This window comes from Gorilla gorilla, chromosome 3 (assembly GCF_029281585.2).
Source record: "Gorilla gorilla gorilla isolate KB3781 chromosome 3, NHGRI_mGorGor1-v2.1_pri, whole genome shotgun sequence".
Lineage (NCBI taxonomy): Eukaryota > Metazoa > Chordata > Mammalia > Primates > Hominidae > Gorilla > Gorilla gorilla.
In genome coordinates, this window is record NC_073227.2 from 185,094,419 (window position 1) to 185,109,056 (window position 14,638).

A 14,638-nucleotide genomic window follows, 5' to 3' on the forward strand; every position below is an offset into this window, starting at 1 on the left:
ATGGAATCAAGACCTTTTGTGGCTTAAAGCAACCTTATCTCCTTAGCTTTGCTCCCCACTATTAATAAAATTCTCTCTGATGAGGATTTCAATACCTTTAAAGCATATATGTAACATTATATACTAAGTAAGTTCCTAAGTCAAGCCTGCTGTTTTTACTTTATTCTATCTGTAATAACGATTTTTTACTAAGTTTTACCTGTATTTTGTGTTCAAAATTTAATTACATTATTCTCTGAATGACTGCAGAATTCATTCATTCATTCATTCATTGTTTTTTTCTACATCCCTTTGAATACACACATGACATGCAAAAGATCAGTTTAAGGTGTTGTGAAAGAGCAAAGAGTTATAACATAGTCTGCACTTATAACTAACTGGAATCCCACATTTAATTTTTATATAAATGAATTTTCTCCACAATGAGATTATAGCAATTTAGAAGCAGTGTTCATATTTGGCACTTCTATTCCTCACAGTTTTTGGCAGAAATATTCATTTGATTGAATTTCTTAAATTAAAAAAAAACTTGGAAAAATATAATGTTAATTTTATCTCTACAAAGTTTCTGGAAAAAGAAAGTCTATAAAATAACTAGCATTATAACCAGAAAGTAGAGTTATTTCTAAGCTAAAATTGCTAATTTAAAATACAAGAAAAATAGTCTCTTTTTATAGGTATTACCTTATGAAGCATAATCCTCTCTTAAGAGAATGGCAATAGTGGGCAGCATAAGATAGCTGTGATTTTTAAAAGTGCTTATTAAAACATTTGTTTAAATCTATTATAACCAGAGGAAATTAGTTCAGCTCCCAGGGCAATTCCCATTCCAAAAGCAAGGGGTCTATTTTAATCATCTCTTAAACCTTTAGAGAGAACTGTACTAATTCTCCATTGAAAACTGGACAATTATTCGACTGGGACCATTGTTGAGCGTGAGATGCTTTGTGAAACCAGTTACTCTCTCCTCTGTATGGTTCCAGAAAAGCAAAGCCACTGTTGATTGAAGTGATAAAGCTAATGACCTATTTACAGAATGTAAAATAGTAACTAATTTATGATCATATAATCCTAGGTTTAAAAGATTTCATGTTGGATTAATGAGCACTTTCGTCCCCCAGACAGTCCAAGATAAGATCTGTTTTACTTTGAAGGTCTCTCAAAAGAAGGGATTTTCAAAGTGCTATCTTCAGTTATTTCTGTGCTTAAAAACTCTCACAGCTTGAAAATCTACACTAATAACAGCCCAGGTTTATTATACTTTTTAAAAAATCATTACAAAACAAAGAATTGGCCACCTTTTCTATAAGATCTCTTCATATACAGTACATGAAGAAGAATAATTATGTCACTATGTCTTCTTTTTCAAATGCAAGTATTCTATTTCCTTAATTTTTTATCAGAGACATGATTACTGAGAATTCTTCATCATAATTTTTATTTCTCCTTGCACCTTTCCCACATATTCCAGATTCTTCATTAGCTGACTCAACCACAAGCATTCAGAGTAATCAAGAAGCACGTGACCAAAGCAAGGTAACATTTCTTCTTAACTTTTAAAAATCGTTCCTGGATTTTACTAATCTAAGCTCTAATAACTCCTACATGATACCCAACTTGGGTTTCTCAGACCTGTAGAGAGTGAATGTAGCAAAGAGGAAACAGACTTGTTGTGAAATCCTAATGATCTATACAACAAACCCCCGGAACAAGAGTTTACCTATGTGACAAACCTTCACACATACCCCTGAACCTAAAATAAAAGTAAAAAAAAAAAAAAGAAAAAAAAAGAAAATGTTAATTCACCACTGATAGAACTGCACAGGTCATATGCAACACCAAATCTCTTTGCCATTGTTCACACTTAGGAGCTGATATATGGAAACATTCAACAGAAGTTTCCTATTAATGTAAAATTTTTAAGTTTTAATGTTGTTGTTATTTGAAAATTTTAAAAAACCCATTGGAATTGGAGATACACACACACACACACACACACACACACACACACACACACACACACACAGGTAGCTAAATGATTACTTATTTAACAAATTGAGAATTGATTCTTATTAAATGAGGTTTTTTTAGGGGAAAAACTCGATTATTTCCTTGGGGAAAAATAATAATGTAAATGGATAGAATTTGAAACAAAATGAAACCACTGGGGCACCCTTTAAGTTTAAGATAATTATTTTTTGTAAATCTCTTATATAATCTTTATTTCTGCTTCACAATATATGTTAAAATTTGTCTTTCCAAAGTTTCCCCTTTTTATGCGATTCTTCGCCAATTTCAAGATTTTTTTGAACTAATTTATGCCCTTAGAATTACTGGAAAAATTTCTAAAATCTATTCTAACTCTTAAGTGTGTTCTTTATGTTACCATACTCAGCACTTAAGTTGTTCAAAATACTGGGGTAATAAAAATACTCTGATGAAGGGCACTTGTAATGACTATTATGCCACTAAATTCAGAAATTTAGATCCTTTTTTTCATCTAGTCGATCCCTCCATTCATTTACTATGAGGCGATACAATCATATTTTTTTTCTCTTGTGAAAAAAAGTCTGCTTCAATGAAAAGCCAAAAAAAAAAAAGCTGCAAGTGTCAAAATAAATGACCTATATTACATTCTCTTAACCTACTGTGTCTGTCATAGGAAACTACTTATGGGCAAAGGGACTATTTTATCTCAATATCAGAAAGCAGTTTGTAAAGGAGGGGAAAATCCATTTGCTTTATATTGCGTTTCAGAAACTGACATAGCAAAATTTCAACTTTGAGATACTGAGAAGGATCATAAATTTGAAGGTTCAGGAAACATTCAATTTAATGTCATTCTTGATTTTCTACACAATAGCCTTTGGTTGCTCTGGGTCATGTGAAATAAATAAGTGTTATGTTCTAATCCATCTAAATCATATAGAGCAAAATAAATGTTATATCCTAATATATCAAACTCATATAGTGCATATCTCATCATGATGAATATGATAATCCTTGAATGTATAATCCAAGTATTAGTAACAAGATAAAATTACTCTGTATCCTAAAGATGGTCAGTATTTAGCTACCTTCATAAAGCCAGTTTCCACAGGTAAAATCAAATGTATTTGTTCACTGAAACAGAGGTACTATAATTACCAATATATTTGCCAAGGTCAAGCCAGCATTACTGATAGCACTGCCCTTTTACCAAATAATAAGATTCTTATCACAAGTTGTTAAAATATTGCCCAATAGATACAAGGAAACAGAGTTAATCTAAGAAAGAAATGCCTTTTCATTATTCATTGAGACTGAATAAAATTAAGGCAAAACAAAGTTTGAAAAAAATAAAATCAATTAAGCCTTCCATTAAAACAAAATTAAACTCTAATTCCAAATGAGAAAAGGGATTTTCTGCCGTGGAAAGTCTTCTTTATTTAAAGAATAAAGATAAAAATAGATGAACTTACAAAATACAGCAGTCTTGTTTAATCACAGCAGGACAGTTGAGTATATTCTCTCAGAGTTCTTTTGGGGTACATTTCCTGAAACGAAAATTAAATTAATATTAAGGTCAAGCTTAAAAATGACCATAAGGAAACTACGGTTTGTATAATGGAAAGACCACACAAATGTTGTAGAAATTTTGGGCCTATGTAAGTAGTCTTTAAAATATAATATAATACTGTTATTAATTTCATTTCTGCCAATATTCAGATCATGTGAAATAATTTATATAAATTTCTGTATGGTTGCAAAATATCTACATATTTCATAATAAGAAATAAACTGAAGTTTTATTTTCTAATAGAGAATTTCAAAATAATCTCTTCTGGTATAAGATAAGAAGGGTTATTTGAGCCATTTATGTGCTGCCAAACAATGTAAGACACTCAGGAACCTCTCCAAAGACAGAGGCAAAATTTTAAAAGTCAAACTAGAATATCTGGTTTCAATTTGATCTAGTTGTTTGATAAAAATACAGTCTGAATTCGCCTCAAAGTTTTGAACATAATGAGGATGAGTAAAAGGATGTGGTGATTGAAGGATAAGCAACAGCTTCACTTTTGGATCCTTATGTAATCTAAGCAGCACATCAGGAGGAAATATCCACAAGCCATGTACTTCACTACCTCTATTATCCCTTTGTATAAAACAACACCAACTATTTTATCTCTTGTTTTAGGATCCACTCAATAGAAGACATACATGGCTACAATACTAAATTGCCTTTGTTTAGTTGAAAGGGCTAAGGATACAATTGTGTGTATAATGAGCTGGCATCCATATCTTATAATCTCTCCATATTCTTTTTCTGCATGTAGAATGATCACAAGAAAGTATCTTAACAAACTAAAGTAATAGGGGATATTATTGATCATTTTTTCAAAGAATGTATACAGTAGCACTGTAGTTGCAGAGAAAACGTGACATTTTCATATCAGAGTTGTATCTGTTTATGAAGTCAATGTATATAGAGCTAAAGCAGAAACTGTATAATAGTTATATAAAATGAGTTTGCTTATAGAATTAATAAGTTGATATATAAAAGTCAACCGCTGACACTGGGAACACATTGTAACCACATAAGGTGAGAAAACTAAATTCACACTATATACAACAAATGAAAAATCAGATCAGTTAGAGAAACAACAAAAACAAAATATTTCTACAAGAAAAGAATACATTGCATAGAACCATGAAAATTTCCATTAATTTTTAAATGTTTATCAACACAATTTTTAAAATAGGTCATTGTTATTATTTCCACTTTCACTGTTTTTTAATAAATTATGTATTACAATTTTTAAATAAATTATGTATTTTCAAATTCTGAAAATAAGATATTACCGATCAAATACCCATTAAACAATTGCAAATAAATTTGACAAATTAAAGAATGATATCTTTCCTTGGCTCAGGATAGTGAGGCCACTGTCTTCCAGCTTTAACTGTGGCTACCTGCAGTTTTGCTTATTTAAGTTGAATAACTTGGAACATTCTCTATTTCAATGGACTTTATTTTTACATATTATGTAGTTTAATGAAATTGGTATATTAAAATCCAAGTTCCAAATACAAGGTATTATGAAATATCATTGGGTGCATTAGCATAATGAAAACAAATAGGAACAAGAAACTCCAAACATATGTTGTTATTGGTTGGATGAAAGAGATTAGGATTATGTATTCTACTGCTTCATGATTTTAGGTTCCCCACATGGCCTTTTGAAAGCTTAATAGCTTGATGCTTTCTCTCTATATACGTACCTTTCTAACATTTACATCCTTTTGTGTCATATGGCATGAAAGACAATACAGAAAGGGAGAAAGAAAGGAAAAGAGAGAGGGAGGGAGAGATAAAGAAAAAGAGGAAAGAAAGATGCATATTTATGTATCTGGGGAAAGGAGGGAGCTCTAAACTGTGGTCAGCACCGGCGTTCTTACATATTTGGGCATTTGGTGAGGTGGGTGCCAAAAATCTCTTCGTATGAATGACTTAGGTGAATCGTGAGAAAAATCTAATAAATAATTGTATCGGTACGTCTATCTGATAAATAAATTATTCAGGGAGGGGTAGGGGGATGTCAAAATTTAAGCAACAGATGGTGCATAACCATTAGACATGAGATTTATCTTTCAACACAATCTCCCTTGATTCATTGCATATTATATTGGAAAGAACAAGGATGTAAGTAAAAAGTGAAATACTGGACTGCTTTGGTTATTCAAATTGAGCACAACACTTCTCAGGGTGACCCACTCATTTTAAACATCGTTTTAATTTTTATATAAAAACGATAACTGTTTAATCCCAAAATAGGAGACTTGCATATTTATTAAAGCAAACTTCCAGTAGAGGGGATAAAGGATTCCATTATAATAATAGGGTCAATAAACATCATTCCACTGGGGCTTATAAAGGAGGGACAAGTTGGTAAACTAAAGATTTGTGAATCGGAAATCAGTGTCGATTTAATAACATATATGATAACCTGGGCTTCTGAACAAGTAGCTGAGCTTCAAAATATACGTTTATCTACCTATCAGTCAATTTATCTATCCATATATCAATAAATGAAATGATTAACCAATCAACTAATCTATTGTTATATGTATGTATACATATATGTATATTCATAAAAATAAAAACATATCTCATTGAACTTAATGCACTGGTTATATTTAATATATTTTTATTGCCATTCACATTATTTTCTTATTGTTTATTGTAACATTAAGGTTTTTCTGAGTTCCCTGTTTAAGTAAAAGATGCTTCCAGTATGATATGAATTACATAAATGCAATTAGCATTTACCCATTAATAATTCAAAAATAAGTATTAATGAAGGCTTAACGATTTTTATATAATGACCCATTCTTTAAATGACAGGAATTGTTAATATTTAGTGCAGAAATTTAATCAGTATAAAATTAAATGCTGTGTTAAAATTTGCTTTTTCCCAGTATATAAGTATTATATTATATTATGTTATATTTTGCTATTTTTCCTAAGTACAATAAATGCAATAAGATTTACAATGAAATAATCAGAAGATAACTATTGAAACAGCTTATTTTATTATGATAAATAGTATTGAGACAAGAAAAACATGGGAAACTACACACACACAATACAACGTTTGGAACATTGCAAAAATTGTGGAGAATTCAGAGTGAATTACCAAAAAAAAAAAAAAAAAAAAAAAGGCAGAGGAAAACACTTCAGAGCTATTAATTTTAGCAGAATATAGTACAAATCGTCACTGATGGAATGGCACATGAAATTATCTCCCACTTCCATGTCAATGACTACTGACCTTCAAGAAAATCTAGCAGACAAAAACAAGTTCTGAAGAATCATCAAATGAAATGTGTTCCCTTACAATCGCAGAAGGTGGACGTATTTTTAAATATTCAGCAATGAGCCACTCTTGCTGAAAATTTTGCATCTTATATAAGAAAGTTTAAATTTACAAAAGACAGAGCAGTAGGAAGTTTGAGGGTGGTTATTTTATTCTGATATTTTTCAGATGAAAAAACTCATATGTTCTCCGCATACAAAGGGTCTTATATTTGTTTTCAATTTCTTCAGGGATGAAAAACATAAACCATTACTTAAGAATGGGCAATAATCAGTCATGAGCAATGAGGAAACGTGAATAAAATAAACTGGACAGCAATCACAGTGTTAGATATTTATAATTAAAGTCTAATTTGGAAAAATCAGTAACTACTTTTGTTGAAGAATAGAGACTAAATGAAGATACGGCATGTTGTTGTTGAACATATAATATACATAATTTTGATTTTGGCAAGGCAAATGTGTTCAGAAGATCATCCAAGAAAGTTTATGAGAGTGATAATGGAAATTTTCTGCATTTGGCAGAGACCATAGTAAAACTTGATAATATTGTGAAAGAATATTTATTCAGACTACAAACATTGGCATCAAGTAATGTGACACATCATTTAAGAAACTATATACAAAACTGAAGAGACATTGCAGAAATGAGTCAAGTTATTTTGAATAAAAGAAATGCTAAATGTTATTCAACTTATTTTGGATACAGCTTATGGTGTAAGTTTGGTATAACAAATTATAAATATTATGAATCTGATAATTCAAATTTTTCAATACCTTAAAATAAATATTTCTGAGAAAATTTTCCAGGAGATGAAACAATAAGATACAATTTTTATGGATTCTTAAAATTCAAAATCTAGAAAGAAAATAATTCAAAGATTTGGAAGATGTCATAGTTCCCACAGATATACACAGAAAGCAACAGATTTCAGTAGAAGGTACATAAAAGACAATTCTAAGGAATTCCAAATTTTAAAATTTGCTCTCCCATCTCTAATTATGAATACTTTAGAAAAGAGAAAAACTTTCTTTGGCTATCACTGATCTTTTTTTGTAAGGTTTAAAATCTAAATAACTTATCTTTACTTCATCAAACTTCAGATGATATTGATAATTTATCAACCATAAACATGAAATAAAGCATTATCAATAGTTAATGGGAAAGTTAAATTAAGGCCTTCATATCACTAAAATCTCAAAACTGTCAGGCAAAACATTTACAGATTTCTTAATAGTAACATATCATCATAATAAATATATAAATTCTAGAATGCTAGAAAATAGCATACTTTCCAAAATATCTGCTCTTAAATTTATTTCCTAACTATGCATGCTGTACTAAATAAAATTAACATTTTAGGGCAGGAGTCTGCAAACTTTTTCATAAAGGGCAAATAACTAACTGTCTTAGGATTTGCAGGCCAGTCCGTTGCACTGAATATTCTTCTTCATTTGCATGTATTTATGTGCACAAGTGTGTGCTTGTATGTGTGCTTACAATCCTTTAAAAACAGAAAAAGCATTGTTAGCTCAAGGGCCATATAAAAGCAGGCCACAGTCTCTAGTTTCTGTTACAAGAGTTTTGTTGTCTAATACAGTAGCCACTAGCCACGTGTAAATTTAAATTTAAGTAGTTAAAATTAAATCAAATTTTAAATTCTCAGCTTCTTAATAATTACAATTACTCAGTCACATGTTGCTAGTAACTATCATCCTGAACACCATACATAGAAAGCATTTCCAGAAAGTGCTATCAGACAACACTGTTGTAGAGAAAAAAATACACAAGAAACAAATGTGTGTGTGTGTGTATGCATACCATTTAAATTAGGAAAAATAAAAGAACGGCTAGATCTCTTGACATTGATGCTAACTTATCCGAAGTAGAAAATTCCAAAACTAAGAAGACATAATTGACTATGAATTCTATTGTTAGCCCATCTTTTATACAAAGTTAAAATCCATATAAATATGCCAAATCAATGTCTCTTTTAAATAATAGAATAGGCTGGGCGTGCTGACTCACGCCTCTAATGCCAGCACTTTGGGAGGCCAAGGCGGGTAGATCATTTGAGGTCAGGAGTTTGAAACCAGCCTGGCCAACATGGTGAAACCTCGTCTCTACTAAAAATACAAAAATTAGCCAGACGTGGTTGCGCATGCCTGTAATCCCAGCTACTTGGGAGGCTGAGACAGAAGAATCTCTTGAAGCTGGACGGCAGAGGTTGCAGTGAGCCGAGATCGCACCACTGCATTCCAGCCTGGGTGATAGAGTGATATGCAGTCTCAAAAAAATAAAAAATAAATAAATAAATAAACAATAGAATAATTTCTGCTTGAATATAAATTTTTGTAATAACAAAAGATAATTTTCTTCTTATTTTAGGTCAAGCCTTATCCGTTTTTAATGGAAATACAAGTTACCTAGGAACATTTTAAAAGGTGGATTTGGCTTCATTAGATCTGAATTGGGCTGTAAATTCTGCATTTCTAGTAAGTTCCTAGGTGATGCTGAAACTTCTGTCCATGGACACAGTATGAAGAGCAAGTTTCAGGATGATGCATTCAATTTGGTGACGATAAAGGTAGCTATGTAACACACCCAATTGATATTTACTAAAGCTAATAAAAATATGTGTTAATGAGAAATCGGCCAATCAGGAACTAAAAACATTAAGTGATTTTTTAAAATCTAGCATGACACTTATTGAAGTTCTGTAAAATATCTACAGTAGTAATTTGCCAAATACTTCAAAAGTGTTTCTTAGAATGTACTCAAATGTCTTCAATATCATTTGCCAAATAAAATATACCTTCTCAACACTGAAATTATGAGAAACAGCTGTCTGTAAAAAGACTATCAAATGTATCAACCTTTAAAACCTTGAATGTAGAAAATTCAATGTAGAACACATAAGCATTGAGGCTGTCATAAATAATTGAGTTACAGATTTCTGATTTCCACAACAAAATTTCAGTTACTTAAACCTGAATCTCTTTCCAATGAATAAAGATCAATAAGAATATAAAATAAAACTACCCATATTCCATAGCACAATTGTGAGATAATTATAAAACATCCAATAACATGTAATGAACATGTAAATAAACACTTAAAATCAACATTGAAGCTGGGCACGGTGGCTCACATCTGTAATCCCAGCACTTTGGGAGGCCGAGGCAGGCAGATCACTTGAGGTAAGGAGTTCAAGACTAGCCTGGCCAATGTGGAGAAACTCCATCTCTCCTAAAAATACAAAAATTAGGTGGGCATGGTGGTGGGCACCTGTAATCTCAGCTACTCAGGAGGCTGAGGCAGGAGAATTACCTCAACCTGGGAGGTGGAGGTTGCAGTGAGCCGAGATCCACCACTGCACTCCAGCCTGGGTGACAGAGCAAGACTCTATCTCAAAACAACAACAACAAAAATCAGCATTGATAGTTATAAACGTATTCAGAGGTAAATTAAAAAACACATAAGTGAGATCAGTGAAGTGATTTTTATTAATGATAGAATACAGATAACATCAATTAGTGCTCATAATTGTAAGTATAGAAAAAGAAAGTTTAAGCAAAGAGATAAAAAGGAACAAACAACCCAAAATGCATACAAATGAAGTCACTCAAAAAGTCACTAACAAAAAAACAAACAATGGAAAAGACATAATATTTTAAATAAATACTTCAGTAAAATATTCCAGAAACTAAAAACAAATATTTTTATATGGAAAACATTAACTTGTACTTTGGAAAACAGTAAACCCCAAGACAGAACTTAATATTCTATTAAAATTATTAGATTTTGGGGATTACAAAAAAATCTTATGGGCATACAGCAAAAATAAATTATTAACAAAAAAATTAAAACTGACCACAGATTTCCTAATAGAAACATACAAAGTTAAAAGAAAGTGGAAAAAGATATAAATATATATTTATAAAGATATTATTTGTATAAACATATAAATAAACTGCAAAGTTTGATAAACATCAAAAGAAATACAAAATAGAGCAAGGAGAAAATCTAATATAGAAAACAGTAATATATAATATAATATACCCATTTAAGCTTATAAGACAAAGCTCAGACCAAATATATGATATCAATCATATAAATGTCCAGTTTAATATATCTTTTTTCACAAAATAAAATTCAATTCTATTCTCAATACAGGAGCCATAGCTAAACAATATTGATTAAGAAAAGCAAAATATAAATATGTATGACGGTATTACAGTAAATGCAAATCAAATTAAATGCTAAACAAACATAGTAGCTTTCAATTCTGAAATAAGAAAGTAAAATTCAGGTCCAAAAACACTAAAACAGGTAACAACAATTTATAAAGCTGAAAGAAAAAGTCACAATAAAGATATAAGAGTTATAAGTATCCAAATAATATAATACCACAACTACTGTTAAAAATTACAAACTCAAGTAGATATGAGAATAAATTGAATGAAAAAAATATAATACGGGACTCTCCCACCAAGAAACAAGTGGGAAAAATTTATTAAAATATATAAGGATAAAGATAACCTAAACAACATAATACATTAAGGTTTTTTGCATACCAAAAATGGAAGGCACATCTTCTTCAAATAAATAAGAATTGACTACACATTAGACCCTAAAAAACCCTTAGTAAATATCCTAAAGTATGAATGAAACACAGTATTCCCCAGTCACAAATGCAATAAAACTAAAACTTATTACAAAGCTTATTAAAGTTTCTTTCTTCCTCAAATTTTAAAAATTTCTTTTGTACAATTCTAGATTTGAAGGGTAATTAAAATTAAAATTAAAATATCTCAAAAAATAATGATAATGAAAACTTAGACTGTCAGAATCTATAGGATTATATAGTATAAGCAATAATCAAAAGAAATACAAATAATAAATACAAATAAAGAAATACAAATAAGAAATACAAATAATAAATACAAAGGTCAATATAAATAAAAAAAATAAATGAGTCAAATATTAAATCAAAAAGCTAGGAGATAAAGTAAACCAAAAGAAAGCAAAAGAAATAAAAAGTAAAGATAACACAAAAATTGAGGTTAAAAATTTTAAAGATTAATAATTATGTTTGGTGACAATTAATAAAAACATGAGCCAAACTAATACATAAAATAAATAAATCAAAATGACAAAAAGTGGAATAACCTTTGAATCATTGAAACTAATAATGTTTTAAAAATCCTAAGGCTTTTTGCACAAGTTTATACAAATAAATTTGAAACTAAGGCTAAAGCAGGTAATTTTATAGAAAAATACAATTTACAAAAGTTGTCCACAGCAGAGAAAACAGCTTAAAATGGATCAATTTTCAAAAAGAAAATATAAAAAGTTATAAAATAAATACCATGCACAGAAGAACAAGTATCAGATTTTTTCACAAATGAAATCAATCATTCATAGACCTAATAATGCCAATAGTATTTAAATTGTTCCTGATAACACATAAAAGATCACTTATACATTATTTTTATGAAGTGAATATATAACAGATAACTAAATTTGATTAAACTGCACTATTAAAAAAACTACAGATCAACTTATATATTATTTTTATGAAGTGAATATATAACAGATAACTAAATTTGATTAAACTGCACTATTAAAAAAACTACAGATCAACCTGACATATTCAGTTATAAAAAATCATAAATAAAATATTATCAAATAGAACTTAACTCACACAAAGCTGAAAATCAAGGGATAGATAAAGATATTCTATGCCAATGGAAACCAAAAGAGAGCAGGAGTCACTACACTTAGACAAAACAGACTTCAAGGCAAAACTGTAAGAAGAGACAAAAAAGGTCACTATATAATGACAAAGTGGCCAACTCAGCAAGATAATCTAACAATTTTCAATATACATGCACCCAACACTGGAGCACCCAGATACATAAAGGAAGTATTATTAGAGCTAAAGAGAGAGATAGGGCCCAATACATTAATAGCTGGCAACTTCAACAACCCACTTTCAGCACTGACCGGATCTTCCAGATAGAAAATCAACAGAGAAATATCAGATTTAATCAGCACTATAGACTAAATGGATCTAATAGATATTTACAGAACATTTCATCCAAGAACTGCAGAATACACATTCTTTTCCTCAGCACGTGGATCATTGTTAAGGACTGACTATACATTAAGTCACAAAATGAGTCTTAAAACATACCAAAAAATGGAAATAATATCAAGCATCCTCTCTTACCACAACCGAATAAAACTAGAAATTAATAACAGGAGGAATTTAGAAAATGATGCAAATACATGGAAATTAAACAATATGCTCCTGAATGACCAGTGGGTCAATAAAGATATTAAGAAGGAAATAAAACATTTTCTTAAAACAAGTGATGATGAAAACACAACATACCAAAACCTATGGGATAGAGCAAAAGCAGTACTAAGAGGGAAGTTGATAGCTATAAGTGCCTAGATCAAAAAAGAGAAAAAAACTTTAAATAATCTAATGATGCATTTTGAATAACTAGAAAACAAGAGCAAACCAAACCCAAAATTAGTAGAAGAAAAGAAATAATAAGGATCAGAACAGAAATAAATAAATTTGAAATAAAGGAAATAAAAAATATCAAGGAAACAAAAAGTTGTTTTTTTGAAAAGTTAAAAAAAATTTACAAACCTTTAGCCAGTTGAAGAAAAAAGAGATAAGATTGAAATAAAATCAGAAATAAAAAAGGAGATATTACAAGTGATACTTCAGAAGCTCAAAAGGATCATTCGTGGCTACTATGAGCAATTATCTGCCAAAAATTGGAAAATCTAGAAGAAATGGACAAATTTCTAGATACATACAACCTACCAAGATTGAACCAGGAAAAAATCCAAAACCTGAACAGACCTGTATTCTCCATTCTCACACTGCTATAAAGAACTGCCCAAGACTGGGTAATTTATAAAGGAAAGAGGTTTAATTGACTGATAGTTCTGCATGGCTGAAGAGGACTCAGGTAACTTACAGTCATGGTGGAAGGGGAAGAAAACATGTCCTTCTTCACAAGGCAGCAAGAGAGAGATGTGCTGAGCAAAGGGGGAAAAAACCCTTACAAAACCATCAGATCTCACGAGAACTCACTCACTGTCATGAGAACAGCATGGGGGAATCCACCCCCATGATTCAATTACCTCCCACCAGGTCCCTCCCATGACATGTGAGGATTATGGGAAGCACAATTAAAGATGAGATTTGGGTGGGGCCACAGCCAAACCATATCAAACCAGTAACCAGTAACAAGATCAAAACTCTAGTAAAAAGTCTCCTACAAAGAAAAGCGCAGGATCTGTTGGCCTCACTGTTGAATTCCATCAAAAATTCAAAGAACTAATATCAACCCCACTCCAGCTATTCAAAAACTAGAGAAGGAGAGATTACTTCCAAATTCACTCTACAACATCAGTATTATCCTGATATCAAAACTAGACAAAGACACATTAGAAAAAATGAAACTACAGGCCAATATCTCTGATGAATATTGATGCAAAAATCATTAACAAAATACTAGCAAACTGAAATCACCAATACATTAGGAAGATATTCATCATGACCAAGTGGGATTTATCCCAGGGATGCAAGTATGGTTCAACATACACAAATCAATCAATGTGATACACCATGCCAACAGAATGAAGGACAAAAACCATATGACCATTTCAATCGATGCTGAAAAAGCATTTAATAAAATTCAACATCCCTCCATAATAAGAACCCTAAAAAAACTGGGGATAAAAGGAACATG

General features: G+C 30.7%; 1 protein-coding gene across 2 annotated transcripts in view; it reads right to left on the reverse strand.

Annotated features, from left to right (window-relative positions):
* The window catches only part of MARCHF1 (membrane associated ring-CH-type finger 1), an 834,037-nt gene that overhangs the window by 569,105 nt on the left and 250,294 nt on the right, over positions 1-14,638 (reverse strand). For both annotated transcript variants that reach the window (XM_063705629.1, XM_055385742.2), the window contains exon 2: positions 3,462-3,536. The gene's annotated coding sequence lies outside the window, so the exon portion shown is untranslated. The remainder of the gene's footprint in view (positions 1-3,461; positions 3,537-14,638) is intronic.